This window comes from Ceratina calcarata, unplaced genomic scaffold, assembly GCF_001652005.2.
Source record: "Ceratina calcarata isolate Rehan_Ccalc_2016 unplaced genomic scaffold, ASM165200v1 scaffold235.2, whole genome shotgun sequence".
NCBI classification, from domain to species: Eukaryota; Metazoa; Arthropoda; class Insecta; order Hymenoptera; family Apidae; genus Ceratina; species Ceratina calcarata.
The window spans coordinates 368,384-384,418 of NW_017145399.1; the positions used below are offsets into that span (position 1 = coordinate 368,384).

A 16,035-nucleotide genomic window follows, 5' to 3' on the forward strand; every position below is an offset into this window, starting at 1 on the left:
CCTCCACGAATAAGACTCTTCCTTGTCCGGTTTATTAATATCAATGGATCCAGGGATCGTGTCATTTCAAGGTCCCGCTGGAAGGGAATTAAAGAATCGTGTCCTCTTTGATCACCGATTTCTTCGATTAAACTTTAAACTTTTAACCGCTTCCACTCGCCAGCGGAGAGACTGCCAGCTCTCTGAATTATTAATCGACTCGCGGTTTTGCTGTGCCGCGGGACAATTCATTCCCAAAATAGATAGCCACCACAAAATCGGCCAATTTTATTAACTAACGCCCTGAGGGCCAAAGTGGAAATTCCGTTTAACGTTGCAACATTGTCGATTCAAACGCAGCAGCCATGAACGGAACAAACAAAATTTTACTCAGGATCAACAATGAATTTCTGATTCATCCCACTCCGACCGTTACCTTCGCAACCTCAACGACAGACATGTCATAACTCTTCTCTACTTGTTACTTGAAATAGTCCTGGAGCCACGAGTTGGAGGAATATCATCGGGATCGAATATCTCGATCCGGCAGATCGAATCGAACAACGTTGCACTGTTTCCCAAACTCAATCACAGTCGTACCACTTTCCAACGGGTTCTCGAGACTCCGCTTCTCATGGGAGACGCGGGTTTTCCCTTTTTCCACCGTTCCCTCGTTTCCCGATATCGAGTCGATCGGCGATATCACACGAAAATTACCTTGAAATCCTCTCAGTGGCATCATCGAAAATTTAGATTCGTTTAAAACTTAATATTTATAGTGCTGGGACACGTTGCATCGGAGATAGAAGATGCCATTAGCGGTTTTACGAAACAAAATATAAAAATGCTCGTAAAAATATCGCAGATGATTTCAAGGCAAGCGAAGAGAGGATATCCGAAATCCATTATCTAACCTCGAAAGGCAGTGATCGACGCGACGGTATTAGGATCGGGGGCGTTCGGTTTCTCGCCGAGAACGAGAATTTTTTCACCATCGACTTCACTTTTCATAGGGTGAGCGCGTGTGGTAATCGCGACAGTTCGCGCTTCGTCGAGGGGAGAACGGAACCACGAGGTGTGCGTAACGCGACGGGTTTCTCATCGCCGCGATCACCGGTTGATCTCCAGTGTTCGAACATTCGCGGTCCTGGCCTCTTCATCCGGCAGCGATAATATTCCTTTCACAGATGATGATCGTTCGTCACAAATTCACTACCACATACGACCACCGTGGATAACCGCACGGCCACGGGAAACGGTTCCGTGCGCGCATTTCTTCTCATTCGCATGGAATCACGATGAATCGTAAACGAAAACGGAACGTACGCGAACGAGGGTGAAAAAGAATTCGGGGTGGATTCGGTCGGGGAGAGGAACGAACGATGGAACGAGGAACGCAACGGATGAAAAAACAAAACAGAAGAAAGGGCCTTGCACGTAGCCGGCTAGAACGACGAAGGATGCGCCTTTAACAGGCGGAGCGGATCTCACGCGCGTATATTCGAGCAAGGGTGAGGCGAGGCTGTGCGACGTGATTCGTCTGGCGACTCACGCCGTTGCTGGACGTCGAAATGACACTGGAGATGCTGGCCAAAGAGAACGAACCGAACGCGACGCGAGAGGGAGATAGGGAGGGAGGGAGAGAGAGAATGAGCGAGGCGAGTGCGAGGCGAACGAGAGAAGCGTCGGTGGTGAGCGTCCGCCCGCTGTGACGCTCCCGACAGGACTGCGTCGGTTCCCATTTATTCCTCCTTTCCCTTCCCTTCCGCACGCCCCTGATCCTCGCCACCGCCTACCGAGCCAAACCACCCTCGCGCACCCACTCCCCGTGGTATCGCTTTGCCTCTTGCGCGGCGGCGGCGGCGGCCTCGCCGACTTTGCTTCCCCTCTCCTTGTATTCGTGCCCTCTCTTTACTCGTACACCACTTACACGTTCTCACTTCTTCGTCTCTCTTCTCCATGTCCACCCTCTCTCGCCACGCGTCTTCCCTCTTGTTTGTCTTTTTCTACTTTCCTCTGTTTATCGCTTCAAGTCCTTTCTCCCGTGTTTCTCTATTTAATTGTATCTAACTTTCTCTAATTCCCTTATCTCACGGATAGCTAGTGCTTCACACGTTCCCTCTCGCTTCCACGCACGTTTCCTCCCTCTCTGTATGAAAAACTCGCCCCTCCATCGCCCCACCCACGGGCTTCCGCGTGTAAACACATCTGCGTGCCGGCTAATTTTGGTTATCGCTCTAAGTGGCTACTGAGAGCTTGAATACCGCCGAGTTTAATGGGCTAATAAATGCCCTCTCCGTAAAGTTGTTCACGCTTTCTTTCCCCCCATCGTGCCGCAGCACATTTTCCAACGAGGCCGACGAACCGAAGATCGCAAGGCTAAAGGGTGTGGTATCTATCGACGTTGCGTTGGGGGTGATGACACAGTGATGTACAAAAGAAATCTAAGATTCTTTAGTTAGCATAAACAGTTTGCTGTTTTTTGATTTTGCAAAATATTTATTAGTAGCAAACATTTTTCGTACCAAGTTGAACGTTTACTATGTATCGATTTATAATAATTAAGTACTGAAACAAAAACGATTCGAGCTGTCCTTATGTTCATCGTTCACGTGGCGGGATATCTCGATTATTGGAATTAAAAGGAATGATGGAGGAATCCTGTCTTGGAACATTAATGAGGTCTTTTCCCCTCGATCTTTCCCTTCTTCGAAAATGAAGGGTGTTGTCTCGGCGCTCAAAGCCGATTAGGATCGAACAGGGATCTCAGGGGGGTTTCGTCGTTGAATTTGCCTACGACCGATATAAATTTGCGTTCGTTTATAGGAAAGTTTTCTCTGATGGAGATTAAGGAAGTTGGACGATGTCTGTGTGCACATACACACTGCTACTATTCCTTGATAATTTCGAGATTAAATTGTCAAGGGGCTGTTCTTTAAAAAAAATAATAATAGTAACTCTTAGAGACTTACGAGAAAATTCATATCACGAGAATATTAAATTTCATGAAAAGAATTTTTTTTTTTTACTCACGCCGAGGTATTCGCTTTAATCTTGAGCTTGCTTTGTGCTTACGACGAACTTGGCATTCAAAAACGTGTTGGATTAATCGTTCTCATCACGTTACACTGGTACACGAATTTCCTTGGCGAAATATAACAATGCACGTAATTATTGTGCACTCTTTGTATGTTCGTCAATGTTATTTGCTCGTTTCTTTTTAAAATCGTCGTTCACTCAGCTTTCCGTTTGAGCCACAAATTGACACACGAGAAACTCGATATAATTCGGATTTCGTATTCGAATCACGAAGGAATCGTCGATAACAATGGTGTTCCGGAATCAACATCCTAATCGACAATTTCTCTCCAATCGAATTCTGTTCAGAGTCGTTTTAACTCTTGATTTTATTTTCACAATCAATTCTATCGACGTACGTAAAAAAGTGGATTAAAAAATTTGCATGACTACGTTTATATCTAAACGTATTATCGCGTTCGGGCTTATCGCATTTCCTTTGCGCGTTCTTTATCACCGCTCGTGCGTTTCTCTCGACGACCCTTCAGGCAACGGAACTGCCTACCGAAACACGAAAACCCATCTCGTAAACACCGCACAAAGCCGTTTTCGGCGCGATTCGGGCGAACCACACTCGGCCGTTCGTCTATTACGTGTTCCACAATCAGTTTCCCAGTTTGCTTATCGAGAAACCGTACCGTACATCGTTGACCGTAACTACTTATCGGCGTGTAACCGGTACGTAGGCGTATCGTGTCGTAAGAGGCGATCGATATTATTTTGAAGAGATTGCGGGGTAATCACGGATCATGGGAATTTGCTAAGGTAATGGCCGCTGTCGATAACCGTCATCAATTTGGTCTCAACAGGCTTTATGTAACCATTGTAATCAATCGACGGCTTTTTTTTATAACGAACAGAATCGACGTGGTACACAGTGGCACAATAAAATGTTAGAACTTTAGCCAAATCGTATAATGAGATAGGAAATCGAGGTTCAATGTTTTATTCTAAAGAAGCTAAAGCGGAATGGAATAAAGGAATCGAATGAAAGAAGCGAGCGTCAGCATCGATATTTCACGAACGAATCCGAAGACAGGTTTACGAAACTTGGTCAACCCATCTTTCGCAATTGGGAATTTCGTGCGACACGGTCGCACTTGCGTTTGTCTGCATTTACTGTAGTTGTTCCGTCTTGAAAGACGTCGTCTCCTGCTCAAATGAATACGGACGCGCGTATTACAAATAGAGACCTACGATTATGGATGGAATAGAATGAAATTGCAAGCGGTATCGAATTAGAAGGAAGACGCGTTCGGCAGCTCTGTGATTTGCATGATTAGCGCTACCAAAGATGATTGGTAAGGCGAGGAGATTATGGTAGTGAACTGGTGAATAAGAGGCTTCAGGATGCCAGATTCCAATTTAGAGTTTGATTTGAAAGTAATTCTATTTATAGCTCTAGTGTACTCGTTAGCATCTAGTCAGTTATTTCGAAAAAAATTCTTACGAGAAATGGATACAGTTTTCATATTTTTTTAGTTGTGACCAATTAAAAACAAACGATCGCTGTGTAATTTAATACTAAATAAAATGTATGAAACTGTATGCAATAAAAGTATCGAATAAGAAAATCTTCAAGTGTGACTTTTCGAGTCTCTGCGAAGGAAGCCCGAATGGAGGGTAAAAGGTGCTAAACAGTGATAATTTATGGCCGGCACCGAGTCACGCGACGTTCGAGATCTTCGGCTCGGAGTTTCGACTTACCGCCACACATTTCCACGATCGATCTCGAGCCAGCGTTTTCTCGCGACTAACGCGCGAAATGGTAATTCGCGGTTAGGGTATCCGTCACGCGAACGTGCCGGAAAAAACATTTCACGATCGCTGCCCCGAATCGTGAACGCGAAGCTTTCACCACGAGATTGCTCTTTTTTCCCCCTTTCTTTCCGCGAACGATATATCAACGCGCGTAAATCATTCGTTATCAAAAAATACACGTCACTTTTTCTTCCTTTACTGCTAAACACCTCGTTGCCAGCTGAACTTTCAAAATAATTTTTTCCTTACTTATTTCGAACGATCGTAAATTCTCCGAGTTACAAACGCATCGTTTATTTCATTTTTAATCAAACATATGCCTCTCCAACCGTAATGCCATGTTCTGATGAATGCCGAACGTTTGAACGTAGTCAAGCACCATTCACGACTTCACAATGAATTACGATTCGTATCGCAGCGTTCACCTTCCACATGACAAACTCCGAGTTAAGCTCTCGTTTATTCGCTTCCATCGAGTTTCCGCTTCCTTTTATCCACGAGAGATGCACATCCATAGACTAAACTAATCTTCCTCTCCATAATGTTGACCATATGACTCCCCGCCACGTCGTAAACTGAGAAGCACTCTGCGGAATGATTCTCGTCCGAGTGCTGTATGGATCTTTCATTTCTCATATTTTGTAATATCCTAATCAAACATTCGGTCTGATACACAACAGCGTTTTGATTCTCCGAGAACAAACCTATTTTGCTCGAGTCGATTCCAAACAGGCAATGAATATTCCTTACTCCACTTCGTTAAAAAAGAATGTTGAACTTGGACTGGCAAAAATGGAGTCTCGCAAATTGCAATTGGAAAGGGCACAAGTGAGAGGAGACGGGTTAATGAGGATTAAAAAATGGTGCAATAATACGAGAAAACGCGTTTCACGCTGGGAGAAAGAAAGAGGGTGGAAACGGAATTATATGATTGCTTTTATTTCGTACTCCTCGTAACTGGAAATACATTAGCCCGTGCATGTAATAATAGGATCCAGTTTTGAACGCCTCTCACAAAAAAGGAATTAGTTGAATTTCGGGTGAATTAAAATTAATTGGCCAAACGAATTTCTTCGGTGCTCTCAATTAAATTCGAGGAGTCACTCAGCCCGCTGTGTACCGTTTAAAATTATTTTCTCGTGCACCCGAGACAACATCGAATATTCCATAATATTATGAAAAAGAAAATAAATCACAATTATTCTGATTTTATTCAATTGCTCCAACATCGTAGTACGTCTAAAATTATTCCCTGAGAAGGAAAAGAAATTGGAGGTAGTTCTTCTTTATACTCCCCATAACCGCTATCTTCCTTTATATCTCTACGCGTGTAGACCCACCAACTTTTGCCCTTTTCCCTTGACAAACGACACTGTCTCGATTCGCGCTTCCGTTTCTACCGTATTTTATCGACGATTCGTTGTTCCCCGCGAAAAATTCGAGACGCAAAGAAGTCGTTCGTGAATCGTTTATAACTATCAAACCAGGGGGGTCAACAGAAATTTTGACAATGTATAAATCTAGAGATACCGGACATCCAGACAAGCCGCGATAAGAGGACAGTCGTTTTCAGAGTGATAAGGAAACACGGGGATAATGTACCGTGACCCCTGATAGCGTCTCGTGACAGGGACAAATTGTAATAGTGGCCGGACGCATGATAACCAGTAGTAGAAACGATTTAGATGACAATAAGATTCGGTTTTTGTCAATTCCTATGTATTGATCGCGGAGCAGCGTGAATCGACGCTGATTACTTTTATTCATTTCATGAAGTTGAACGATCCTAATTTACGGGAAATTAAATCGGCTGAAAAATTTCAATCGAACATTCTTTACTCGAATTCCGACGAGAAGGAGCAGTCTTTATCCCGAGCGAGCACGGCATCGGATTGAATTCTAATTAAACGTAGTAACGTCTGAACTGGATTTATTTTTACACGAGATTTAAACGTAGAAACCTTTGAAGTCCTTTCGCGAGCACGTTGATTAAATGTACCGAGTCTCGAATCAAACGCGTTAAAAGCGACGCGCGGAAAGCGTTTAGAAATAAGTTTCTTATTCGAGAATAAACACTACTTGACCTAGACGGGGAAAAACAAATCCATTCTTGGGTTAATTAGACGCAATGGCGAGTCCTTGGCCAATTAGTGTCGCTCTTAATTAAAGAATAATACAATAGGAGAATTCTTGAAGGATTCACAATGGAAAGATACTTTTGACGCAATGTCAAGTGGAGAACATGGGTAGACGATGTCGAACTCTTTTGCTCTCTATTTTAATTACGGCTTCCTAGTATCGAGCCGAGGATGTATGTGTCGTTAAAGCCGCTACGGAAAGTGGCTAACGACAAGAATATCCTGCTGAGAATATTCCGGAACTTTAACAATGTCTTTAGGAAACCTGATTACGATCGCGTGGTAACATGATAGACACGCGTACAGTAAAAGCTTTTTGATTAGATCCGACCGACTGACTAAAAAAACCGACGAAATCTCCACTTAATTTTCTCATACGTTTTACGACGACCCTAACTGAAATTCAATCCTGAACGTAAATAAAGAAATAATAGTGTTAAAGGCTTTATATACAGGTATGTAGGTACAGGTACATAAGATTCGCATGAAATTATCGACATGTACATTAATTGGATTCATGTCTGGTACATAGATACAGCCCGGAACAATTGCGTGCGTCATGAATATGCCATGTAATAATAATTAGCCCGTGAATATTAATTTATGCGAAAATAATAGGAGTTCGTTTACGAGAAATCCGTCGAACGTAGCGGGCAAAATGGGAGCTTATCGGCCGTTGGACAGGGATAACGACGCGATGTTTGATTTGTTCGAGGCTCGTTCGCAAAAACTTGTCACGAGGAGGACTTCTATTATCGGTTTTACGACGGATACTTTATGGATGCGACTTCGGGGTGTCAAACTTTCGTCAAATATCGATAATATACCGCCTCTCGTGTGCATCGTCCGCTCTTTAGGGGCGGGTCGCAAGGAATTTATAAGGGGGATGCCTTTGGAAACTTCTTTCAAACTTCTTTCGCCTCGCAAACAATCTTTCATCTCTTAAAGCTCGGACGTGTTCCCCAAAAATTCCCCGACGTTACGTCGTACGATTAATGACCCGGTTTATTTTTACTAACGAGTAACATGCTCTAAAATAGATTTAGCAGTTTATGACGAAGTTTGAGAAATCATTTTTTCGCTTCCCTAGTCGGGATGCCGTCGTTCGCCTGCTGTTCGTTATCGATTTGCGACTCGTCTTTCGCGTCTTATGCAAATCGATGGGCGCGACATCCGAGCACGAATACTCAATGGACCCTACGACCCCCTGACGCGATGCCTCGATATGGATTCCGACCCGACGACAATCCGGTTTCTACGTGTATACGCTTTCGAATATCGCCGATACGTCGACCTGTTCATGAATTATTGATTCCGATACGGCGAGATGTAGAATTATCGCGGAATTATCAGATGAAAGCAAAGTACAGTTCTGTCTCTTTATGGAAAAAAATCCCTTTCCGAGAGATTACACAGGATAATTTTTCGATTTTCATAAAGAAGAAGTAGGATTCAATTCTTTTGTATCAACGCAGGTTAAAGCAGACAAAAGAAGGGCACCAGTCGTGAGATTTTATGGTTATTCTTTTATACGAGGTTTATGAGGTTTATTGTCGGCACGACCCTCGTTTTTCTTAAGTATATCACAACCTTACGTATATCTCGGCCCTTAATAAGCTTATCCCGAGTGTATCTTCCCCTATAATGTGACCATTACACTTTTTCCTTATTATTGAGCATTCTGCTCTTTATTTTCGTATTCAATTACACAGTTTCAATTCACTTATCAAACACTACGTACATTGATATAAGCTTCATTGTCTATTTAGATAAAAATTCGCGGTGTTGACTACTAATTAATTATTTGCCAGCGGTAATGTAACTTAGGAAAGTAATTTAGAGTTCGAAAGACGATTCGAGTCGGCAACGAGTGTGAATCGACTCGCAATCCAAATCGTTAACGATTCTTCTCACCCAATGCTTAAGTACAGAAAAAGGTACTAAGTGGGTAGAAATAAGTTGCTTTAGGAAACCGCGAAGAGAGATCAGAATCGAGGGGTGGAAAGTTCCGTCGAGGGAAGAATTATTTTCTTCCTCGCGTACGGCTCAATCGGCGTTCGGTTCTCGATCGATTGATTCGCGACGGTACACACGACGATACGCGTCCAGCAATCTATCATCGGTCGTCGCGTGACAGCGAACATCAATGCGACTATTACGCGCTGTTACATCTATCTCTGCAACTGCATATGGAAAGAATTTATAACTACATACAGCCGGACTTAATGCACCTAATTTTATTGTTGCATGTATTTTTCCTGTAACTTTACGCCATAGACCTGACAGCAAATCAATTCTTCTTTAATCCTGTTTAATGAACATCGACAGTTTTCGTTAGAAGACAAAATTAGTTTATTCATAGGCTCAATTTTAATACGATGAAGGCAAATTCTTTGTTCACTCGTTTGACGAGCTATGAAATCGAAATACCTTTCCAACGGAAGTTTGCATCGAAGTCGGAGAAAGTTCGAAGGCAAATATTAATTACGGACTAAACCAGCGGTGGTGCTTTTATCGCGAGCGGAAGTGCGGCCGGTGACGATAAGTTAGCCGGAGAATGCGTTCAGGAACTTTGATGTCGCATTTCAATAAGACCACTTAGTCAACGAAAAGATATTGGTTTTCCTCGGAAAGCCGCGGGCCATCGGGAAAGGGAACGACGGAGAAGGAACGGGAAGGTAGCTAAGGGGAGTGTTCCGTCGTCGGCTGCCACACAATGGAAAAACTTGTTTAATGGAGGTGACTTCGGGCCTGGACTTCGGTCTGGAACAGCCCATACAGGGCAGCACCTCGGATCGAGTATATCGTCGGGGGATTATAACGACACGTCCAAACATTCCCAAAGTTCTTTCTTCACTTTACGAAATGTTTAATACGTAGCCACGTCGGCGCCGCGAATCGAATCCCAATTGAGAAAACTTCTCATCATATGCCTTATGGTTCCTGAGGGAACAGCTACCAATCGCGCCCGATGCAATTTAACTTTCTCGGGCATTTTATGTTTCTTATATCTACGTGGATAGCGTACAAACGGTGTGATAAGTCCGCACAGTTTCCTCTGAGTAATTAATGATTTTATACCACGACTATACTGTCTCGTGGTACGTAACTGTTGCGCATCCCCTTCGTCGTAAAGTTAAGTCTCTGGCTTAGAATTTTAAGATGATGAATAAGAGTTCTTTATACTTAACATGGTCAACATGTTCCGTGCCACGTGTACCATAAATGGTACACGTTAAACTTGATCTTTAGGCCACGTGTAAATGTAGAAATATTTATTTAATGCGCTGAAACATCAAGTGGCCTGAACGATAAGTCGGGCAAAAACGGCTTGGCACGTGTTAAGCTTGGTGGCTTTAGTCCTGAAAATCCACTCGAGCAGCGTTAAAACTGCTTGCTTATGAACAAAGGTGTGCACAGATTCGCGTAATTCTTAAAGTTCACGTTTTACGAGATCGTCGACTCAGAAAAGCAACGATCTATGAATTCTGCAATTTTCGTAAGGTCCGAAGTGGAAGCCGGGTAATCGGTCAATGGATTTCCATTATCGGTCGCACGGCTCGCGCGAAGGCCTTCGTTCGAGGGAAGGAAACGTTCGATTCCGGCGTTCGCAATTATCCAGTGCATTCGATGCGTGGGATCGGAAACGATTTTCACAATAAGAGACTCGGTCCACCGAAATCAATCATCTTGAATAATTTCCAGGCAAAACGGTCACGTTTCGATTATACTCGTCGAACCGACGGGAATAAGCGATCGCCTTCATCGATTTCGTCGTTGAATATTTCACGCCGGGCATATATATTCGCCAGGCCACTTTTGTTCGACTTCCATCGATCAACCTACCCGATGGTTAACAGACGACTTTAAGAAACATCCGTTTCAATCATTCATCGCGGTCTTTCATTCGTCGTCTCGACGACGGATTAGTTTCAGGCTTCAATTACCTGATTAAGATATATTTTTACAGTGTACACAATTTATTACTTTGAGTCAAATAAGTAAAGCGACTCAAGACCAACTGAATTGTGTCAGGTCAAAGAACAGGTAGAGAATGGCTGTCTAAGCTATAGTAGAATTTCACATATTTTCATTTAGGGGACGTATATAACTTTCAATAAAATGATGGGCAGTGGATAAATCAGCATTTGGTCAGGCAGTAACAAGAAACTCATAAATTTTATAAAACCCGTTCCTAGCTGAATTTCTAAGAAAAAGTAGGCGCCTCGCCGTGCGAGTTCCCATAGAAAATTTCCAGGAATTTAGTAATGAAATAAACCAGGGGATCCCGTAAATGTGGAATATGCATATCAAGGGGCGTGTCCGTTTTGGTAAAACGGGAATGTTAAATTCAGCATTAAAAACGAGCCACGCGCTTTGTCCGGCGGGCAACGATGTGCGGGAGATTTATTCGGCATATGTTATACGTACACGTGCTCTCGCAGTTGTATTTTAACTACAAGTGTCACGTACGCCTAGGAATGTAGCGTACAACTGCCGCGCCGGTATTTCTCCGCTGTGAGCACGTAATGGAACGTGATGCAGCCGACGGTTATGTTCGTGTCCCACCGTATAACCACTCTGTTCGCTGACCAAACAACGACGTATCGCGATCGTTCGCATAGTGATTCCCGTTAATTTTTGATCGGACCACCATTTCGTCTCACTCATCGAACAAGGAAAAAAAAAACTAGTGACGAGTAAATAAAATGTTTTCCCTTAAATCTATCAGAATCGACAGGACCAGATGTAATTCAAGTGAATTCCGATATACAATTTAAAGTAAATTTCTCGAAGCAAACAGAATTTGAGAAACAAATGGAATTATTAAGAGAAGGATCGCACAAATATTGAGAATCCGGTTATGTTTGGTGTGCAAGCATAATAACGGTTAATCTTGACTACTATTATCCATGTAAATATTCCTTCGTATAAAGTCTCGTTAGATTTATATATTGTACGATGTTCATAAAAATTACCATAAATGGTCGTAAAGAGGATTTCGAGACTATCGATTGAATTAAATTCTACACGGAGAGCGCGCATATTTACAACGAGAAGTAACATGGTATTAATACACAGTCCAAAAAACTGATGCTCGATTACAATGCATGTCGGGCTGCAGTAGAAGCTAGCCAGCTAGTTGTATACTGGAGTCCGACAAGCGTTAAATCGAGCATTATGTTTTCAACTTTTTGTTAACACCAGTACATTGTCTAAACGAACTTTTATTGAAATAAATTTGCTCTGTTTCGAATCAAATTTATCATAAAAATGAATGAATTAATATTTCTGATTAATAAATTAATAGAAATGAATATTGGCATTTTTATTTCCTGTCCTTGGACCAAATGATTAATTCAGCGAAGAACTGGAGTATAGATCAGGATTTCTGAACCATAAATTGTACATCGGTCTTCCAATAATTTAATGTATGTTGGCTAAATTCTGATTAATAAATGTATGAAAACGAATTTTCGTATTTTTATTTCACGATCCTTGACCGATTGACCAATTTTAGAAGTGGGTATTTAAGATCGGCATTTATCACTCCTTTCTTTCAACAGTTTAATGTACGTGCTAATGAATGTTAAGATAGATTAAGGAAAAAATGTAATTTGATATCGTTGGATAGATGTCGGTCAAATTTTGATTAATAAATGAATGGAATCGAATCTTGGCATTTTTCTTTTACGATTCTTAACCAGATGAGCAATTCTGGGGGTGGCTACTATAAATCAATGGTCATTTAAAATCACTGCGAGTAACTATGGACGATTAATGGAAATGGCTAAATTCTGATTAATAAATTAATAGAAACAAATCTTGGAATTTTTATTTCGCAATCCTTGACTAAATATGATCTAAAGCAGCGAGCATATATTAGTTTATTCAGTGAAACTACTGAACCGGAGACCGAAAAAATAACATATGTATATTAACCGATGCGTCAGACTCAGACCCATGCATTGCTATTAGTAAAATGACGCGTACAGCCGAACTATAATAACGTAAACGCGTGTTTCCTATCGACTGACAATTTCGCACACTATAAGTCGATTTCCGGATTTACTTTACATGTTTTTGTGCGTTTACGTAACTGGTTTTTAAAATTCGGTTGTACAGCACACAATAAAAAATAACACGTCGAACCATGAATGAGAATTCGAGTTCGCGCAGTGAAACGAATTTCCCTGAACGAGTTATACACTGTTTTAATTATAAATGTCAACGGCACGTAGTTCTTTTGAGCGGTTCCCTTATTTTCCTGACGTTTTGATTTTAAACGCGATACAAAGCCAACGCATGAAAGAATGAATTAAAAATGTCAACCAGTTTTTGGTATTTCGTAACTTCGCTCCATCTTCCGGACTTGAAGGTTCTATTTAAAAAAGCGGCTGCGTTGCTGACGTACCGTTTAATCTATCACACGTTTTCTTTTATATTACAGTCAACGTATATTAGGAATAATTTATGAGAGACGCAGATTTTCTTCTGCATCGATTCAATAACGTGTTTATTATCAACTTTTAATTTACGAGTCGAGGGAACAGCACAAGGCGAGTCTCATTAAGAGAAATCTTATTTGTCGCTCTTTGAAGATCGATCAAAGATTAAGCTCGTAGGCAACGCGTTATCAAAGAGTCAGTTAATTCAACGAGCGAAGGTACGGGGGCCACGACCAAGACAAAAAGCAACGGATAAAAGTAGGATCCAACCTCGCGAAAGGCGAAGGAGCTTTGTGGAAATAGTCCCGATAAAGTCTCGATGGTTTCGTCGGGCGATACTTCGAGAGATCGCACCCACAAATCTTTTGCTTCACAGCGGCGTGTAGTCGTTTCTAGGATAATAATGGGGGCTAACTGCAGGGACGACGTGACAAAGAAATGAAGATTGTTAAGAGACACGACGGCGGAACGAAGGAGAATTATCATTTTTAATTTGTACAGAAAAGAATAAACGTCGAGAGGAAGTCGTTAAGTTTGTGGTCTCTTTTGATATCACACTGGTTCATTTAACAGTTTATGAGAATCATTAAAAATTAAATACCCTCCCCAGCTTTTAGCTGTTATAAATTTTTCATAGCTCTTGCATTCTCTGTCGGACAGAGAGCGTTTTATAAAATTTGCAATCTAATGAACGTAATATCCGTGACGGTCCTCCGTATTCTCTCTCGATATGTAAACATTACAAGCTCGCCGTGGTACGAAAATTTAAACGTTCGAGAAATTCGTGAAGTCGAGACTTATCGCCAGTCAAGTGCACGCGTGCACATTCGAGATCGATTTACTATCGTATGAAGTCTTTAAAAAAAATGAGAGAAATGGGGCAAATTCTTCTTCGTCCACTACCACACCTTTCTACTTTATCAAAAGCTGTCAATGAATTAACGAAGGTATTGAGAAACCTATCGGAAAAGGAAAAATCACGAATGAAAATTCTCTCACTTCTGATCGTCTAACACCCACTTGGTCAATAACTTAACCGTTCAATGAAGAATTTAATTAAAACGAATAAACGGAAATCTACAACTTCCACGTTAATATGTTTCTCTCAATGGTCAGCAATACTTTTTTTTTAATTACATCGATCGCGTGGCGAGCTCATTCACGATTTTCCGTCGTCACCTTCGAAACAGCATCTCTATTAAAGCAGTGCCACCTCTTTTCCCCTCCGATCCATTCGCGGGTGCGCCTGAAAACTCCTTTATTCTTCTCCTCTTCGGCCGCCGCGCCGGTGAAACAGCGGATTTTTCACTCCAGTACTCGAGACCGCTTTGAATCCGTTCCCAACCCCTCGGCCGCCCTTCGTTTCAACTTCTTTTTATACTTCGGGGCTTTCTTCCCAGTCGAAACCCCCCGAAGGCCGTTTCTCGAAAAATTTGTCCACCGTGAAATTAGACGTCAAAGCGACAACGATAGAACAGTCTCGGTTTTGCGAATTTCCATTAACATACAAGTCGCGTGATGTGGGAGGGAGAATCCAGAACGGAATTTGAAGGGATGATATATACGAACACCGTACACGGGGGTGAGTAACGGAACAAAAGAGATGGCGTTAGCTCGCTCGAAATTATAATCAGCCGTGGTATACGTATGTACTACAGGCTAGCATCGTTTCAGAGAGTTTATTATGCGCAAGCGATGTTTACAATTTCGGTATTGTACGGGCAACCCAGATTTTATCTCTAAAAGTTCTATATTACGTACAATACAGTTCTATATTGCTGTTCCCGCGCATAGGAATCTGATGCGATGTACTTGATTTCACGAACACGAATAAAAAATGACGACGTTACTTTATTCTAAATAATTCATTTTAAATTCATTAAGAAAATATTTTACGCCGTAGAATAGCTAGTTTCACTGATATTACTTGCATTTAGCAAGTTATGAAATCGTCGAAGCGGCGCTCTGGGTTTTGCTGAGATTGAAACAACTCGCTTGAGAATCATCAAATTTATCCTCAGAATGATTGCTATTGTACGAAGAGTAGAAACGAATAAGCTCAATTGGAGATTATAATCGTTCTCTCGCGATTCGCGAGGAGCTTTAATATGAATTCTGTCTGTATGTATTTGGATCACTGGCTAACACTAATAATAAGTAGGAGATTAATCTCGGTAAATCGCGAATGGAAATATACATCCGTGATATAAATTGGATATCCTATAATTTCCGCGCATTCAGTAAAATAATTTAAAATTCTAGTAGCCCGTTGATGAGTTTATCTTTTACTGTAGGAATAATTAAAATCGAGTTTATAATTAAAATAGTCCTGCAGTGATCGTATATAGCAGAAAAATGAGAGGAGCGCTTAACAATGCTAGCATGTTGAATGTGTTATTATAGATTCCTATTACTATTAAAAAGGTACTTGCGAAATTTTAAATCCAATCATGTGTTTTTTGAAAAATTATTGTGACTTAAAATTTGCATGTACTCTTATGGCAATCAGCAGTAACCCAAAGAAAACTTTCTGGTATTTGGTGTGCATGCGCGAAGTTGGAAGAAACAACTGACTTGAGGAAATACAAGCCTAAAAAATCCGGAATTTTGGACGCTTTTCAGAATATATT

The 16,035-nt window shown here is 41.6% G+C and overlaps 1 protein-coding gene across 6 annotated transcripts in view; it reads right to left on the reverse strand.

Annotated features, from left to right (window-relative positions):
- The window catches only part of SK (small conductance calcium-activated potassium channel), a 140,201-nt gene that overhangs the window by 62,495 nt on the left and 61,671 nt on the right, over nt 1-16,035 (reverse strand). Inside the window, exon 1 of one of the 6 annotated variants that reach the window (XM_026811700.1) lies at nt 894-1,695. The exons of 3 other annotated variants lie outside the window; for them this stretch is intronic. The gene's annotated coding sequence lies outside the window, so the exon portion shown is untranslated. 2 more of the 6 variants (XM_026811701.1, XM_026811702.1) reach the window with 2 other exon arrangements.